We start from the raw sequence: 14,340 nt of genomic DNA on the forward strand, positions 1-14,340 counted from the left end.
GTAAAGCTACTTTTCTTTCTCACTGGAAGCATCTCAGTATCTAAGTACCAGATACCTAGGTACCAGAATGTTTGGAAGACTATGATAGCCCTTGAAACATCATTTTTAAATAATGTCTGATATTACTTTTTTCTCTTTTGGGGGCCTCCTTATTCATAGAGTAAATTGTTGGAGAAAATATTGACGGTACTAGTTATTTAGAATTCGGATAATTAGAAGCTCTCACACTAAATAATTAACACTTTAAAACATTCTCAAGATACTTCATGGTGACATTAATATTAAGAATCAAGATCTCCCAAATGCCACTGGGAAGAAGCAAAGTCCATTCGATGTTGTCAAGCAGCTTTATTGATTGCTTGATTCTCTGAGGATAGAAGGAGCATTTGGGGCTCAATAACATGGTGGCTGTTCCATGACACAGGTGCTCAACAGTGACTATTACGCCTCTCTGTTCCTTTTATTGGTTCATTGTGCCTGGCCTCCATCCAGTCTGAGTTTTAAAGATGAAGTTGAAATGGACCACTTACTCTCCATTTGGTATCATTTCTAAAGCAATGGCTGAAATCATCTCTAACTGGAGAGAGAGAAAAAATAAAAAGGCACCTGAAACATTCTTGTCAGTTAATAAGTAATTGGCCGGCTAGACATGAGTTTTTCTCTGCAGAGAAAAAAAGTCATGTGTCCCTGTCCCCTGCCTGAGCTACCTTCTGTTTCACTCCTTTCTGCTTTTTTCCCCCTGCATCATCCAAAAGAAAAGAGGTGCCTCATTTAACTGCAAGCAAGTTTCCCCACATTGGAGAAGCAGCTCCCCATCCCTTTTAGCCCCGGCATCACCTTGGTGAAACTTCAAGAATGTGCCCATACACAAAAGAGAATTTGCTCCTCCTTCTGGGAAACTTCTCCCTCTGGGCCCCATCAGGTTAGTGGGAGCCCCTGCAAGTTCAGCAATCTTAACTGTGCTTCATGAGGTCAGGTCCCAGCTGAGGTCCCCACTATTAGGTGTTAGCACCTAGGGGTGAAGAGGGAGGGAGAGATGCAGGGGGACCCCGATGTGTTCCACAAAGCGCCTCTCTCTCCCACCCAGCCGTGAGTGTATGAAATAATTCCTCCTTTGTCCACCAGCTGGCTTTCAAAGCTATGGGGATGAGTCTGCCGGACCTGTCTGGGAAGCTTGTTAAACTGCGTGGAGTAAGTCAGGGAGAGGGAGGGGTGGGGAAAAGATTAAAGGGCGAATGCAATCTGTGTGAGGCAGTGGCCCTGACTCTAAAGAAGCAGATGATCTAAGGAAAGGAAGAGCTTCCCTTTAAAACCAGAGACGGCATGCAATGCAAATGACCCTGCAGGCAGCTGCCTCTGGCAGGCAGCCACCCGCCTCCCAGAGAATAAAGTCAGAGCAACAATTCCCTCCTGAACCCTGAAGCTTAGTGACTTCAAAAAAGAAAAAAGAAAAGTGACATGTTTTTTTTTTTCCCCCTTTCCCCAGTGAACTCATCTATTCCCCAAATTGTGCTGATGACCTCATCATTGGCAGCTGTGTTCTCTCCCACCTCAGCTTGAGGGATCACATCTGGTGCAGAGCCTTGGTACCTGGGGCTGACACATCTGGAGGGAACTGTCTTTTCAAGTGGAGTGTTTTGTAACCTGTTTCACTCTTGTCGATGCAGCCAAGTGGCAGGGAAGTCCTCAGCAAATTTGTGCCTTGGGAAATGGCCCTCTGGTCTTCATAGAGTGAGGATTTGCAGGGCAGGGCAGGGAGTTCACCTTTATATTCATGAACAAGTGCAGACCTGACCTTAGAAATGGTATTGGTCTCTTTCAATCAATTCTGCTTGTGTTCATTCTAGGGTCTAGAAATACCCTGGTTGACAAGTTTTATCACAATGTTAACTCATATAGATAATGATCCCAATCATAGAATTTAACTGACTTTAGAAATATTCACAGTAGATATGACCCCAAAGTATCTGTATATTGGGGAAAACATGTAAACTTAAGAATGGGCCCTTTGGGGAGTTCCCATAGTGGCTCAGTGGAAACGAATCTGACTAACATCCATGAAGATGCAGGTTTGATTCCTGGCCTTACTCATTGGGTTAAGGATTCAGCGATGCCCTGAGCTGTAGTGTAGGTCACAGACGTGGCTTGGATCTGGCGTTGCTGTGGCTGTGGCGTTGGGCAGCGGCTGCAGCTCCAATTCGACCCCTAGCCTGGGAACTTCCATGTGCCATGAGTGTGGCCCTAAAAAAAAAAAAGCAAAAAGCTCTCTCTTCTCTTCTCCGCCATCCTATGTGTCGTTGAATTAATTCCTTGCCATGTCTTCTCATAAGACTTTCAGGATCAAGCAATTCCTGGCCAAGATGCAAAAACAGAATCGTCCCATCCTCCAATGGATTCGAATGAAAACTGGTAATAAAATCAGGTATGACTGGAAGGGAAGACACTGGAGAATAACCAAGCTGGGTCCATAAGGAGCCTGCGCATGAGGTGGTGCACATATTTATGCTGTGTGGCAGTCACTTCCTTGCATTTTACCATATCACACTGAAAACAGCACAGACACAATTGAATATATCAGGAAATGGGTTCTCTTTATGCTGTTGTTTCTTTTTTCTTTTTTTCTTTTTTTTTTTTATTTTCCCACTGTACAGCAAGGGGGTCAGGTTATCCTTACATGTATACATTACAATTACATTTTTTCCCCCAGCCTTTCTTCTGTTGCAACATGAGTATCTAGACATAGTTCTCAATGCTATTCAGCAGGATCTCCTTGTAAATCTATTCTAAGTTGTGTCTGATAAGCCCAAGCTCCCAATCCCTCCCACTCCCTCCCCCTCCCATCAGGCAGCCACAAGTCTCTTCTCCAAGTCCATGATTTTCTTTTCTGAGGAGATGTTCATTTGTGCTGGCTATTAGATTCCAGTTATAAGTGATATCATATGGTATTTGTCTGTTGTTGTTTCTGTATAGCGCTTTGCCTCAGTAATAAATATGTGAAGGCAAATTAAAAAAAATTTAAAAAAGCAAAAAAAAAAAAAAAAAAGAAAAAAGGAAAAAGAATGGGCCCTTTCCTCTATTGTGAGAATATCAATTGATCCAACTAACCCTTAAGAACATAATTTGGCAACGCTCTCTACAGCAAGGACCTTAAAAAAATCCTCACATGCTTTGAGATCCAGAAGTTCCATTTATGGGAATGTCTCATACAGATGTTATAAAAATTCACTACAGTAAAAGATCTTTACTCCAGCATTATATATTACAGTAAAAATAAAACAAAACCAAAGACCCCTCCCATACACAAAACACAAAGGACCTAATTAAATGTCCAACTTTAGAAGAATAGCTGTGGTACACCCATACCATGGAACATTAAGCAGTTATCAAAAATGATGGAATTCTGTTTACATTGCAATGCTTTGGACATGCAAGGCTAGAAAATGCCAGAATACAAAACACGACTTCAACTTTATACAAGATGCATATGCATGGAAAAAGAATTAAAAGAACATAGACACAAACTCCACACTGGAGTTATTTTTAGGGGGGAATCACATTACTAACATTTGTTTATTCTTTATGCATTTCTGTGTTTTTAACTTTTCTATAGCAAGTATGTCTTACTTTTAAAATTAGGGATAAGAAGTTTTTTAAAAGGGGAAGAGGGGGACCTAATTAAACTTAAAAGATTTTGCACAGCAAAGGAAATCTTTTTTTTTTTTTTTAATAAAACTACAACACATGGAATAGGAGAAAATCTTTGCAAATGAAACGACAAACAAAGAATTAATCTCCAAAATATACAAAACATCTCATGGAGCTTAATATTAAAAAACAACAACAGCAAAAAAAGAGAATCAAAAAATGGGCAGAAGATCCAAATAGACATCTTTCCAAAGAAGACAGACAGATGGCCAAATAACACATAAAAAGATGCTCAACATCACTAATTATTAGAGAAATGCAAATCAGAACTAATCAAGGTATCACCTTACACTAGTCAGAATGGCCATCATCAAAAAATCTGTGAAACAATAAATGCTGGAAAGTATATGGAGAAAAGGAGCCCTCCAAACTGTTGGTGGAAAGGTCAATTGGTGCAACCACTATGGAAAAGAGTATGGAGAGTCCTCAGAAAACTAAATATAAGAACTACCATGTAATCTAGTAATCCCACTACTGAACATATATCCAGAGAAAATCAATTTGAAAAGATACATACACCCCAATGTTCATTGCAGCATTATTTACATATAGCCAAGACATGAAAGCAACCTAAACGTCCATTGACAGAGGAATGGATAAAGAAGATGTGGGACATACATACAATGGAATATTATTCAGCCATAAAAAAAGCCATTTGGAGCAACATGGATGGACCTAGAGATTATCATAGTGAGTGAAGAAAGTTAGACAGGGAAAAACAAATATCATATGATAACACTTATATGTGGAATCTGATTTTTAAAAATGATGCAAAAGAACTTATTTATAAAACAGAAATAAACTCAGAGATTTCAAACCCAACCTTATGGTTACCATAGGGAAGAACTGGGAGGGTAGGAATAACAGATACGGTACTATATAAAATACGTGATTAACAAGAACCTACTGTATAGCACAGGAAAATCTACTCAATAGTTTGTAATAGTCTATATGGGGAAAAAAGAATGGATATATTTACATGTATGACTGATTCACTTTTCTATACCCTTGAAACTAATGTAACATTGTAAGTCAAATATACTCCAATAAAATTAAATTTTTAAAAAGTGGGGGAGGAAGAATCAAATCTTTGGCAGCTCAATGCCCTTGGCAAGATATAATGAATTATTAGCTTAAGAGTTATAAACTGAAATGGCTTAGGTATTAAGTAGGTAACATCCCTGAAGGAACCAGGACTGGTATAAAAAAATGGAAAATTATAGGGAGTGTATCTTCAGTTCTAGCTGATGGTTATCATGTGGAGATACATGTGGCTCAGACTTGCTGAATCTGATTTTTCTGGAGATGTTCTAAAGAAATATTTTAAGAAAAATGTATTAATATTTAAATGAAGACAATAAACTCACATTTAAAAAATTAACTACATGAATTGGACAAAAAAACACCCAGCTACTGGGCATCCATTTGAAACCTACTCATTGGGAAGTACAAATGGAGTCTTGTGGAGCCATCCACCAGCCTGTGGAGCTTCCAGGCATGTCACATCGCTTCATGACTATTAATAATGCTTCAGCAAAGAGCCTTCTGTGTCTGTCTTTTCACACCTAGGCAATTATCTCCTTAAGAAAGTGAATTTTAGATTCAAAGAGTACAAACACGGTTTTATCTTTTAATGCATGATATTCAATAGTTTTCCAGCAAGTTCAAACAGATTTCAATTTCCATTAACTTCACAAGAATCTCTGTTCCTCTCACTCTAACTGGCAGAGGTTGGTCAAGCTTTTTCAAATCATTGATCTTTGAGATGAATATTTATATCAGATTATATTTACTTGCATTTGTTTAAGTAATGGTATTAAACAGACATATATTTATGGACTTTTGTATTCGTTATTTTATAAATTGTCTGTTCACATTTTTTGCCCATTTAAAAATTGTCTCGACTTCTTTTATGGTTTTATGACCTTTTTGTATACTAGGGATATTAACTGTTTATCTCTCATATGAATTACATTTTAAATAACTGGTCATTTGACTTTCAACCTCAAATAGTGAGATACAATTTTTTTTTATCATTTTAACACCTGTCATGACAGTATTTTAAGGGGGAAATTAATTTTGCTTAAGAGAATACTTTAAGAAATCACTTAGATTAGAAACAGTGAGGCTGCAGCTTCTATGAAAACAATGAAACAGAGAGACAATTAAGCACAACGGAGTTCTGGCAAATGTTTAACAAAAGATAATAAAAAAGAGAGAAAGGTGGGAGATTCTCACAACACATATAACTGATAAGTGTTAACATTTAGGAGTTCCCGTGGTGGCACAGTGGTTGGCGAATCCGACTAGGAACCATGAGGTTGCGGGTTCGGTCCCTGCCCTTGCTCAGTGGGTTAACGATCCGGCGTTGCCGTGAGCTGTGGTGTAGGTTGCAGACGCGGCTCGGATCCCGCGTTGCTGTGGCTCTGGCGTAGGCCGGTGGCTACAGCTCCGATTCGACCCCTAGCCTGGGCACCTCCATATGCCGCGGGAGCGGCCCAAGAAATAGCAACAACAACAACAGACAAAAAAAAAAAAGACAAAAAGAGACCAAAAAAAAAAAAAAAAAAAAAAAAAACATTTAGTGTATGTAAAGAACTACAGATTGAGAGAGGAAAGAAGACAATCAATTTAAAAAACGAAAGATTTGAACACAGTGGAGTTTGTCTTCACAAAATAAGACATACAAATAGATAATAAATATATGGAAATTTTCCAAAACATAATTAGTAAGCAGATAAATGTAAATTAAAACATCAATAAAAACACACCTATCAGATGTTCACTGCCACCAAATATTTTTGAGAATGTGGAATATCAGGAATTCTTATAAATTGCTGGTGGGACCATACAATCTTTTTGGAAAAGTTCCTAGTGTAGACATACATATTCCATGACCCAGGGAGATGTATATATGTATATGTCTAATATACATATATAATAAATGATTTATATATTATATATAATTTACATATATATAATTCCTATAAAAATGCATAATTTTTATATTAAGATATATATACATGGTAATATTTATTGAAGGCTTGTTTATAATTAACTTAAACAGGAAAGAATTCAAATAGCCATTAACATAGATAAATAAAGTGTGGTGTGGTAAAACAATACTGCTGTGAAAATGGACACATTAAAGCTACATGATCCAGCATGGATAAGTCTTACCAACATGTGTTGGGTAAGAAAAGCAAGACACAAAGAACATAGCCAATGTTATCTCATGTAGAGAAAGGTCAAAAGAGACTAAATTTTATGGTTTAGGGATGTATGTTTACATAGTAAACCTGTAAAGAAAAAGACATGATTATGAATTGTTTAAAAATTAAGGACACAATTAAAAATTAGAATTTTGGCTGTTTCTAGAAGGCAGAGTGATGGTTGTGATGGGAAAGGGTGTGTGTATGTGTGTGTATTTGTGTGGTTTTCTTTTGAGAAGGGTTCTCAGGTATCAATGATGTTGTCTTTCCTGACCCAGGTCTCTGCTATTGAGCTTTAAAGCATTTTTCTAATGCATTTTACACTTAACAATAAAATAGAAATTTAAGAAATTAGAAAAAGCAGAGAAGTGAAAATACAGGAAGTGAAAAGAAATACTGTAAGAGAAGAGACTAGATAATATAGCAGGGGGCTGAAACCTGCAGAAAAAATATTGTTAATTATTTAATTTCAAGTAGTGGAGTATACAAGGGGGTTTTTAGGACAAAGCTCTTTAATATTCAATTTGCTACTGCTCGTATATCTTTCCTTACTCTAAGCCTTCATAAGTTTTGTTAAATATTTAAATATTTTGTATGAGATTTTGAGGAAATCAAAGAAACATAACCAAGTTGGCAGAAAAAAAGATTTAGATCAAATATACTTTAAGGGAGGTAAATAGTGGCCATGAGAATGTGAGTCCAAGGCGTAAACAGAAATCTTGGTGAGGGAACACAGAGTCCCACAGAATCTGGAATGGAGGCTTAAGCCAAATGGATTTAAGTCTCCAAAGAGTGGTACCTTATTTGAAGCCCATACATACTGGCTTAAGACCGGATTTTCTCTTCTTCCTTCTTCTACTACTTTATTCCATACAGAAATTTAGGACTTGCAGATAATCAAGTTTATTAGTCTTTACTTTTTGATTCTTAGATTTCATAATATCATAATATACTTGAAAGATATTTTTTCATTTTAAACACTTAAAATCTTTGATTGGCCTAGAATTTTGCTTAGTACAGAAATGGAGGGAGAGCTCAATTTTGTTTTCCCAGAAAGCCATCTCAATCTTTTTCTCCAATAATTTAAAATGCCTCATTTAATCATATATTACATTTCATACTTATATAACTTCTATTCTGTTGGTTCTATTCCTGTGTTATTCCTATTTTTTCATTACTGTAGGCTTAGGATAAATTTAAAATCTGATAGGGAAGATCTTTCTTGTCAGTATTTCCTTGGCATCTCCTCTTTGATGTTTCTGTCGAGTACGTCTTAGAATCATTTTGCCACATTTTGAAACAAAATAAGACAAAACCAAACCCTGTTGCAACTATGATAGGGAAATCACTGAATTCACAGATTATTTTCAGTAGCAATACAGAATATTCTTATTCAAAAATCTTGTGTCTCTAATTATTCAATTATTTTTGAATCTTTCTTTATTGGGTTTTTTTGTTTGTTTTTCTCTATTAATATCCTAACTATTTCTCATCTCTAAACAAACTATCTTGTTTATTAGTTTCAGCATCCAATATTAATTTTAGAACCTAGTTTGGTAGGCATTTATTTCTATGTTAAAAATGTTAGCTGCAGCTCATTGCGGGATGTCACTTGGGTTTTTAAAAATACTTTATATTTCCTTCTATTTAATGGAAGGTCTTCCCAGATTCTGGCACTAAGTTGACGGTTGTCGTGTTGGGTGGTTTGAGTTTTCAGGTTTCCCTGTTTTTTTAGTGTCTCCATGATATTTTAGTGGGAAGCTGGAGAGGATACAACAGGAAACTACAGCCAGGTACCACTTTAAACCAGAAGTCTGTTCACTGACTAATAAATAATAGAATCCCAAGGCATAATTTATGTGCCTTAGTGCTATTCAAGGTTGCAAATCTGGTCTGTTGCTTTCTTTATTTCAAACCCATTCCTGTCACTTTAATTGATATATCTGTATAATGTTTGAGTCTTAAATGTATACGATTTCAAGGTGTAGTTAATACACAAAGTATGTGGTGTGTTCTACCACCTGGCATTGTTGCTTTTCATCAGACCAAACCAGAGCAGAGATTTTGCTACTTTTATTTAATTCCAACTTTAGTTCTCTTATGATAATCAAATGTCAGTTGCCCAGAACTAGGGATGGAAAAGCACTATACTGTGTGCCTGGGGGTTCTTAAAATAAAAGGTTGGGTAATTTATATTTTTAATATAAGTGATTTAGAGCCTGAGGCTTTGATCCAATTAAGTAGAGAATCAAATTAGCTGGAGATTAAATGACGATGGAATAAGGGGAAGTCTTGCTGGCTCCTGAGTTTTCCAAAAGAAGGTTTGTTGGAGTGCAGGGGTTCTCAGCCTAGGCTGCACATTAGAATTACATGTGGAGCTTTTAACCGATGCCCAGACCCTACCCCAAAGATTTCAATTTAATTGGTCTGATGAGCTGCCTGAGTACCAAGCATTTAAAAATCTCCCCAATTGATTTTTGTTTGCCTCCACAGTTGAACATGACGTAGTTCTCAATCTCCAGTGAGCTAAGAGTCACCTGGGAGCTGGTTTAAAAATATATATATTCCAGGAGTTCCCATAATGGCACAGCGGAAAAAAATCTGACTAGGAACCAAGAGGTTGCGGGTTCAATCCCTGGCCTTGCACAGTGTGTTAAGGATCTGGTGTTGCCATGAGCTGTGGTGTAGGTCACAGATGTGGTTCGGATCTGACATTGCTGTGGCTCTGGCAGTAGGCCAGCAACAACAGCTCCCATTAGACCCCTAGCTTGGGAATCTCCACATTGCCATGGGTGCGGCCCTCTAAATAGACAAAAGACAAATAAATAAATAAATAAATAATAAAAAATTCCAGGGCTCCACCTAGACACCTTCCAGAACAGTGAACTGAAATAGGGTCTAGGAATCTGTATGTATAACAAATGTCCATGTGATTGCAATATAAATGATTTCTGCTCTACCCAAGGATGGGTCTTTTGGACTGTAGTCTATACTTTCCTCATCTAGCTTTAACTTGCCTCTCAGAATATCTTTCTTAAATACATATGTCTTCCCAAGTTTAAAACATTCCATAGTTGCTTGATGTATTCAAAATGTAGGCTCTAGTGTGGTTTGAAGGCCTTTCCCCTCCAGCTTCCATCCATCCTCCTGACCTTCTCAGCATCTCCATTCCAAAGCCTCTCTTCTGTGCACATTTGGATCCTTTTCTGAATTGACTTCTTCTTTCATAGACTTTGCTTATGCCTCTTCCTTCAAAAGCTCTTCCCCACCTTGGCCAGCCTACATCCTGCTCTCTAGCAGCTGGAATGACTTCTGTGAAACTCTGTTTCATCTTTTCAAATTGGATAATTAATGCTTTTCTCTATGTGCCTAGTGCAACTGACCTGCATCTCTCTCTTATTTTGCTTGGTTTGGCTGGCTTGAGCTGTGGAAAGCTGAGTCCATTCTACCCCTGACCCAGCACATTATCTTCATTGGTCAATGCAAAGCCCCTATGATATATTTGGATAGTATCCATAAATATATTTGTACCTTCCAAAAATAAGTCATGTTTTCTTGTGTGTAGATGCTTTTAATTTTTACCTAGATGGTTTTGTGCCAGAAACCTCACTCTCATTTTTTTCCCCCACATTTTTTATGATCTATCCGCATTACTGAAATTAAGTCAAATTCATGACTTCTACCTGCTGCATAGTAATCACTGGGGACATTCACCACAACATTTTACTTGTCAACACAACTTTCTTTTCTCAGGGAGGCCACAATGAACATTTTTGTAGATGGCTGCTAATGGATCTGTTCAGAATTTCTCTGAAATGCTGACTAAAGAATGGGATTACCTAGTCACATATTCTCTCTTGGTTTCACCAGATACTCCCAGAATGTCCCCACCCCAGCTGGCTGTGCAGCTGCCTCTCTTCTAGTTTCACCTTCTCATAAGCGCTCTTCTTGGTGAGGATTTAGTCCCTGTCAACCATCTAGACAAGGGAAGGCACCACTTATGAACCCAAGATTTTACAGGAAAAAGTGAGTCAGGATCTTGAGGTTGTTGATTCTACAAAAATCCTTTGAGATATCTTTGTGTCTGCTAAAAGAATTATAAAAAATAGACAATTACAAAGGAGAACATCATTGATAATTTACAAACTAAACACAATAATTGGATATTTTCATGAGTAGGAGTGAGAGATCTAAAAGTCTGTCCCAAGAAAAAGTGGTCTAGAAAACATGGTGACTACACCTTGATTAGGCCAATTTTATGACCTTGAGTGATTCAAGATCACTCAACCTGAGATTTTTGCTATTGGAGAAATGATATTCAAAAGTCAGTTCACAAACTAAAATTTTAGAAGAGGGAAATATATTGGTGAAGGAATTACCATTAGAAGGTAAGTCTCTTGAGAATAGCTTGAAGAAAATAATCATGTATAATTAATACTTTTTATTATTATATACCAAGTACCGTACTAAACAACACATACACATCATCTCACTTAATCCTCATTAATCTTATGAGGTAATTTTATTTTTATCATCCCTTTAAAAGATGAAAACACTAAGGCTTAAAGAATTTAAGTAACTGGCCCAAAGTCATATAATTACTAAACAGAAAAGCCAAAATTTGAATCTAAGGTTTCTGGTTTGTTTTGTTTTTAATTCCAGATTTCCAGCTTATTACTAGCACAGAAAAAGTCCAGGCTTGGAGTCGGGCAGAGTAGGTTCAAATTCTTGCTTTGTCCACAACTTACTAGTTCTGTGAGGCAGGGGAAATTATTAACTTTTCTGAGCATCATTTTTCTCATCTATAAAATAGGGACAGGAATCTATTTTACAGAGTTGTGAGTATAAATGCGCACACCGTCTGCTCAGTAAATATTGTTTATGCCCCTTATTAATGTGTACTTTCCAGTTTCTGACACAGAGTAACTATTTATGTTTATTGAAAATATATAATATGCAATTAAAATTTTTCATATATTATCTGTCTCACCTGGATTAATTTGGTATGGCATGATCTGAAAGGGTTAGGGAGACGTTTATAAGCGGAAGGGGCAGAAGGAGCCCTAAAAAGGTTAGTTTAAGAAGCCAGAGCCAAATCTGGTCTATTTTCCCTGAGGACTGCCTGCTGCTCCTTTTGAATCAGTGAGTTACCTGACTCACCTCCAGAGATAAACAGATACCAGGAAGCAAGAAACTCATTTTGCCTCCTTCACCAGGTCTCCTGCAGGGAGTGTTGCAGGTTCCTACAGCTAGGAACTAAGGCAAACTCTCCCAGAGAACTGCTGGATAGGAAATTAATTAATGCCTGCCTCAGCTTCCCGGTGGGGGGGTCAGGAATTAAGCTGTCATTCCTTCTGGATTCCTGGCTGGGGCCTCTCGGTGTGGCTCTCTTAGACCCTGAAAGGCAGCCTATCTTCCGACCCCTCCCCTCCCCACTGCCCTTGGATAGAGAACACTGCTCTGAGCAGGTGAGATGGACATTCCTTTTCAGTGGCAGAATTGTGCAGTCACTGCCACTCATTTCTAGCACTGGAAACTCCGAAGAAACCTCCTCTAAGGAGGCTCAGAATCAGTTACCCGTAGCTAAAGTAATGCGATTTGCAGAGATCTTGAGAAAGTGGCTTTTACTGTGGACACCAAGGAAACTGTTCAGCATTTGGGATTCTCCGGCATCTAGACCATTGTTAGCTCTCCGAAGGGAGGCTCATGCCATGTGAAATTCAAAGCTTCTGAGAGCTCCACTTTTAATGAGATCTTTCAAAGAGGAGAGTTCAAATGGTCCATAAGAATCATAATGTCAGGTGGATTTCATGGTCTAGACAGATCTGACATTGCCCCTCCTTTTTTTCTTTAAGGTTTCCCCATAAACCAATAGTCATAAAAAAAATTTAAAGTTCTTCTGGGAAGGGATTGATTTATTAATAGAAGCTACTGGTTTTCTGCATTGATGGTCCCAGGGACTTTTGCTACATGGTTATGATAACTGGCTTTCCCCACCAAGTCTTCAGAGCTCCCAGCAGTCAATTTATCACTGCATGATGACAAGTTCATTGTTGTTCTCTGGAAGCTTTGGCTGTCAAAAACCTCTTGGGGTTTTAAGCTAGGAAGATGCCTTTGGGGGAGCATTGTTATATGGAGTAGTAAGTCTGCTTGAAAATGCTAGATCTTTTGCAGTTGAGATAGAACCAACCCCTTACTACTCCTCACCCCTCCTCCACCCACCCAAGGTAGTAGGTTTCTTTCTAGAGCTTTCCAAGAGTCAATTACCTGGAAATATAACCAGTTTCTGGCAGTCCAGGACTGTAGGAGTATAGCTTGAATAACCCCGATGTTACCACATGCCCCAGCTTGTGTAAACAGAGAAATTCACATTAATATGAATAACTCAGCTTTCCTACCTATACTAGTTTTCCAATGCTACTGTAAAAAATTACCTAAAATTTGAGGCTTGCAATGATACATGTTTATTCTTACAGTTCTATAGGATAGGAATTGGAAACATGGGTCTCACTGGGCTAAAATCAAGGTGCCCACGGGGCTGGTATCTATAGGATGCTCTAGGGGAGAATCTGTTTCTTTGCTATAGGCTGTCCTCATCCCTTGGTTCCTGGTCCTTACATCATTCCAGCCTTTGATATTGTCACTTCTCTTACTCCTCCAACTCTGTTTCCCCTCGCATCCCTCTTAAAAGGAACATTGTGATCCTATCAAGCCTACCTGGATAATGCAAGATACTGTCTCCATCTCAAGATCCTTAATGTAAGAATACTTGCTAGTCCCTTTTGCCATATAAGGTAATATTCACAGAGTCTGGAGATCAGGATAATTAGGATGTGGACATCTTGGGGGGCCATTATCCTGCCTACTACACCATCTTGCTCCCATTTGCTTATTGAGGACCTTGTTGAATAATTCCTGCAGTTATTCCTAAAGTGTTATTTGGAGTCCCTAAGGAGAGCCTCCATTCTGTTCCTGGTGCTCACAACAGATTCCCCTTTGAAGCTCAGCTGCTCCTCAGAAAACTTCCTCTGAGGAAGCTTCACCATTGCACCTAAGAGAACTCCAAGGCCTGGACCTGGAATGTGAAACTTCAAGGCTTGCAGGGTCTCCACTCGCCAGCAGGGTTGGATCCCATGAGAGGAAGGTGGAGAATGTCCTTCCCTCTGATTTGGAGCTGTACTTTGTCATGTGGGCCCCATAAAACATTGTTTGTGGCAGGAGTCCTACAAAAGCCTCTCTTAAAAACAGGTTTTTGCACAAATCCTCTCTTGTTAGGGATACAAAACCAAATCAAGAGGCAAAATGGGATTCAGGTACAGGCATGATGCCAAATTCAGCCCCTGTGATAAGCCAGGGATCACGGTAGGTACTGGGGATTCAGAGATGAAAGACAATTTCTTCTGGGGTTCCTCAGGAGTGCACC

General features: G+C 38.4%; 1 pseudogene; it reads left to right on the top strand.

Moving 5' to 3' along the window:
- LOC102168003 lies at positions 2,316 to 2,471 on the top strand (annotated as a pseudogene).

The sequence above is a fragment of the Sus scrofa genome, chromosome 1 (genome assembly GCF_000003025.6).
Source record: "Sus scrofa isolate TJ Tabasco breed Duroc chromosome 1, Sscrofa11.1, whole genome shotgun sequence".
In the NCBI taxonomy this organism is placed as follows: Eukaryota; Metazoa; Chordata; class Mammalia; order Artiodactyla; family Suidae; genus Sus; species Sus scrofa.